We start from the raw sequence: 5,442 nt of genomic DNA on the forward strand, positions 1-5,442 counted from the left end.
TTTCTAGGAAGAAGTTGCTGCGGCTAAGGTCGAAAAGGTTGCTACCTGTGTTCTCCTTTAGGATTTGGATGGTCTCCTGTCTCACGTTTAGGTCTTTCAACCATTTGGAGTCGATTTTTGTGTGTGGTGTAAGGAAATGGTCCAGTTTCATTCTTCTGCATGTGGCTGTCCAATTTTCCCAACACCATTTGTTGAAGAGACTGTCTCTTTTCCACTGGACATTCTTTCCTGCTTTGTCAAAGATGAGTTGACCATAGAGTTGAGGGTCCATTTCTGGGCTCTCGATTCTGTTCCATTGATCAATGTGTCTGTTTTTGTGCCAGTACCATACTGTCTTGATGATGACAGCTTTGTAATAGAGCTGGAAGTCCGGAATTGCGATGCCGCCAGCTTTGCTTTTCTTTTTCAGTATTCCTCTGGCTATTCTGGGTCTCTTCTGGTTCCATACAAATTTTAGGATTATTTGTTCCATGTCTGTGAAAAAAGTGGATGGTATTTTGATGGGGATTGCATTGAATGTGTAGATTGCTCTAGGTAGCATTGACATCTTCACAATGTTGATTCTCCCAATCCATGAGCATGGAACGTTTTTCCATTTCTTTGTGTCTTCTTCAATTGCTTTCATGGGTATTTTATAGTTTTCTGAGTACAGATCCTTTGCCTCTTTGGTTAGATTTATTCCTAGGTATCTAATGGTTTTGGGTGCAATTGTAAATGGGATCGACTCCTTGATTTGTCTCTCTTCTGTCTTGTTGTTGGTGTATAGGAATGCCACGGATTTCTGTGCATTGATTTTATATCCTGCCACTTGACTGAATTCCTGGATGAGTTCTAGCAGTTTTGGGGTGGAGTCTTTTGGGTTTTCCACGTACAGTATCATATCATCTGCAAAGAGTGAGAGTTTGACTTCCTCTTTGCCGATTTGGATGCCTTTCGTTTCTTTTGGTTGTCTAACTGCTGTGGCTAGGACTTCTAATACTATGTTGAATAGCAGTGGTGAGAGTGGACATCCCTGCCGCGTTCCTGACCTTAGGGGAAGAGCTCTCAGCCTTTCCCCCTTGAGAATGATATTGGCTGTAGGTTATTCATAGATGGCTTTTATGATATTGAGGTATGTACCCTCTCTCCCTATACTCTGAAGAGTTTTGTTCAAGAAAGGATGCTGTACTTTGTCAAATGCTTTTTCTGCATCTAGTTACAGGATCATATGGTTCTTTTTCTTTTTTTTTTATTAATGTATTGTATCACATTGATTGATTTGCAGATGTTGAACCAACCTTGCAGCCTAGGAGTAAATCCCACTTGGTCGTGGTGAATAATCCTTTTAATGCACTGTTGGATCCTATTGGCTGGCGTTTTGGTGAGAAGTTTTGCATCCATGTTCCTCAGGGATATGGACCTGTAATTTTCCTTTTTGATGGGGTCTTTGTTCGGTTTGGGGATCAAGGTAATGGCCTCATAAGACGAGTTTGGATGCTTTCCTTCCATTTCTATTTTTTGGAACAGTTTCAGAAGAATAGGTATTACTACTTCTTTAAATGGTTGGTAGAATTCCCCTGGGAAGCCATCTGGCCTTGGGCTCCTGTTTGTTGGGAGATTTTTGATGACTGCTTCAATTTCCTCATTAGCGGTTATAGGTCTCTTCAGGTTTTCTATTTCTTCCTGGTTCAGCTTAGGTAGTTGATACATTTCTGGGAATGCATCCATTTCTTCAAGATTATCTAATTTGCTGGCCTAGAGTGGCTCATAATATGTTCTTATAATTGTTTGTATTTCTTTGGTGTTGGTTGTCATCTCTCCTCTTTCATTCATGATTATTTTTTTAATTTTTTTATAGTTATGTTAATCACCATATATTACATCATTAGTTTTTGGTGCAGTGCTCCATGATTCATTGTTTGTTCATAACACCCAGTGCTCCATGCAGAACGTGCCCTCCTCCATACCCATCACCAGGCTCACCCATCCCCCTACCCCCCTCCCCTCTAGAACCCTCAGTTTGTCTTTCAGAGTCCTTCATCTCTCATGGTTCGTCTCCCCCTCTGACATACTCCCCTTTTCTTCCTCTCCTGTTATCTTCTTCTTTTTCTTTTTTCTTAAAATATGGTGCGTTATTTGTTTCAGAAGGACAGAACTGTGATTCAACAGTCTTGCACAATTCACAGCGCTCACCGTAGCACATACCCTCCCCAATGTCTAGCACCCAGCCACCCCATCCCTCCCACCCCCAACCACTGCAGTAACACTCCGTTTCTCTCCTGAGATTAAGAATTCCTCATATCAGTGAGGTCATGTGATACATGTCTTTCTCTGATTGACTTATTTCACTCAGCATAACACCCTCCAGTTCCATCCACGTCGTTGCAAATGGCAAGATCTCATTCCTTTTGATGGCTGCATAATATTCCATTGTGTATCTATACCACCTCTTCTTTATCCATTCATCTGTCGATGGGCATCTTGGCTCTTTCCACAGTTTGGCTATGGTGGACATTGCTGCTATAAACATTGGGGTACACGTACCCCTTCGGGTCCCTACATTTGTATCTTTGTGGTAAATACCCAGTAGTGCAATTGCTGGATCGAACGGTAGCTCTAATTTCAACTGTTTGAGGAACCTCCATACTGTTTTCCAGAGGGGTTGCACCAGCTTGCATTCCCACCAACAGTGTAGGACATCTGCCGCCAACATCTGCCGTTCCCTGACTTGTTCATTTTAGCCAATCTGACTGGTGTGAGGTGGTATCTCATTGAGGTTTTGATTTGGATTTCCCTGATGCCGAGCGATGTTGAGCACTTTTTCATGTGCCTGTTGGCCATGTGGATGTCTTCTTTGGAGAAATGTCTGTTCATGTCTTCTGCCCATTTCTTGATTGGATTACTTGTTCTTTGGGTGTTGAGTTTGATAAGTTCTTTATAGATTTTGGATACTAGCCCTTATTCTGATATGTCATTTGCACATATTTTCTCCCATTCTGTCGGTTGTCTTTTGGTTTTGTGGACCGTTTCTTTTGCTGTGCAAAAGCTTTTTATCTGGATGAAATCCCAGTAGTTCATTTTTGCCCTGGCTTCCCGTGCCTTTGGCGATGTTTCTAGGAAGAAGTTGCTGCGGCTAAGGTCGAAAAGGTTGCTACCTGTGTTCTCCTTTAGGATTTGGATGGTCTCCTGTCTCACGTTTAGGTCTTTCAACCATTTGGAGTCGATTTTTGTGTGTGGTGTAAGGAAATGGTCCAGTTTCATTCTTCTGCATGTGGCTGTCCAATTTTCCCAACACCATTTGTTGAAGAGACTGTCTCTTTTCCACTGGACATTCTTTCCTGCTTTGTCAAAGATGAGTTGACCATAGAGTTGAGGGTCCATTTCTGGGCTCTCGATTCTGTTCCATTGATCAATGTGTCTGTTTTTGTGCCAGTACCATACTGTCTTGATGATGACAGCTTTGTAATAGAGCTGGAAGTCCGGAATTGCGATGCCGCCAGCTTTGCTTTTCTTTTTCAGTATTCCTCTGGCTATTCTGGGTCTCTTCTGGTTCCATACAAATTTTAGGATTATTTGTTCCATGTCTGTGAAAAAAGTGGATGGTATTTTGATGGGGATGGCATTGAATGTGTAGATTGCTCTAGGTAGCATTGACATCTTCACAATGTTGATTCTCCCAATCCATGAGCATGGAACGTTTTTCCATTTCTTTGTGTCTTCTTCAATTGCTTTCATGGGTATTTTATAGTTTTCTGAGTACAGATCCTTTGCCTCTTTGGTTAGATTTATTCCTAGGTATCTAATGGTTTTGGGTGCAATTGTAAATGGGATCGACTCCTTGATTTGTCTCTCTTCTGTCTTGTTGTTGGTGTATAGGAATGCCACGGATTTCTGTGCATTGATTTTATATCCTGCCACTTGACTGAATTCCTGTATGAGTTCTAGCAGTTTTGGGGTGGAGTCTTTTGGGTTTTCCACATACAGTATCATATCATCTGCAAAGAGTGAGAGTTTGACTTCCTCTTTGCCGATTTGGATGCCTTTCGTTTCTTTTGGTTGTCTAATTGCTGTGGCTAGGACTTCTAATACTATGTTGAATAGCAGTGGTGAGAGTGGACATCCCTGCCGCGTTCCTGACCTTAGGGGAAGAGCTCTCAGCCTTTCCCCCTTGAGAATGATATTGGCTGTAGGTTATTCATAGATGGCTTTTATGATATTGAGGTATGTACCCTCTCTCCCTATACTCTGAAGAGTTTTGTTCAAGAAAGGATGCTGTACTTTGTCAAATGCTTTTTCTGCATCTAGTTACAGGATCATATGGTTCTTTTTCTTTTTTTTTATTAATGTATTGTATCACATTGATTGATTTGCAGATGTTGAACCAACCTTGCAGCCTAGGAGTAAATCCCACTTGGTCGTGGTGAATAATCCTTTTAATGCACTGTTGGATCCTATTGGCTGGCGTTTTGGTGAGAAGTTTTGCATCCATGTTCCTCAGGGATATGGACCTGTAATTTTCCTTTTTGATGGGGTCTTTGTTCGGTTTGGGGATCAAGGTAATGGCCTCATAAGACGAGTTTGGATGCTTTCCTTCCATTTCTATTTTTTGGAACAGTTTCAGAAGAATAGGTATTACTACTTCTTTAAATGGTTGGTAGAATTCCCCTGGGAAGCCATCTGGCCTTGGGCTCCTGTTTGTTGGGAGATTTTTGATGACTGCTTCAATTTCCTCATTAGCGGTTATAGGTCTCTTCAGGTTTTCTATTTCTTCCTGGTTCAGCTTAGGTAGTTGATACATTTCTGGGAATGCATCCATTTCTTCAAGATTATCTAATTTGCTGGCCTAGAGTGGCTCATAATATGTTCTTATAATTGTTTGTATTTCTTTGGTGTTGGTTGTCATCTCTCCTCTTTCATTCATGATTATTTTTTTAATTTTTTTATAGTTATGTTAATCACCATATATTACATCATTAGTTTTTGGTGCAGTGCTCCATGATTCATTGTTTGTTCATAACACCCAGTGCTCCATGCAGAACGTGCCCTCCTCCATACCCATCACCAGGCTCACCCATCCCCCTACCCCCCTCCCCTCTAGAACCCTCAGTTTGTCTTTCAGAGTCCTTCATCTCTCATGGTTCGTCTCCCCCTCTGACATACTCCCCTTTTCTTCCTCTCCTGTTATCTTCTTCTTTTTCTTTTTTCTTAAAATATGGTGCGTTATTTGTTTCAGAAGGACAGAACTGTGATTCAACAGTCTTGCACAATTCACAGCGCTCACCGTAGCACATACCCTCCCCAATGTCTAGCACCCAGCCACCCCATCCCTCCCACCCCCAACCACTGCAGTAACACTCAGTTTCTCTCCTGAGATTAAGAATTCCTCATATCAGTGAGGTCATGTGATACATGTCTTTCTCTGATTGACTTATTTCACTCAGCATAACACCCTCCAGTTCCATC

This window comes from Eumetopias jubatus, unplaced genomic scaffold (genome assembly GCF_037043125.1).
Source record: "Eumetopias jubatus isolate StellerSeaLion01/CBP00866 unplaced genomic scaffold, mEumJub1_p1.0 scaffold_1, whole genome shotgun sequence".
In the NCBI taxonomy this organism is placed as follows: domain Eukaryota; kingdom Metazoa; phylum Chordata; class Mammalia; order Carnivora; family Otariidae; genus Eumetopias; species Eumetopias jubatus.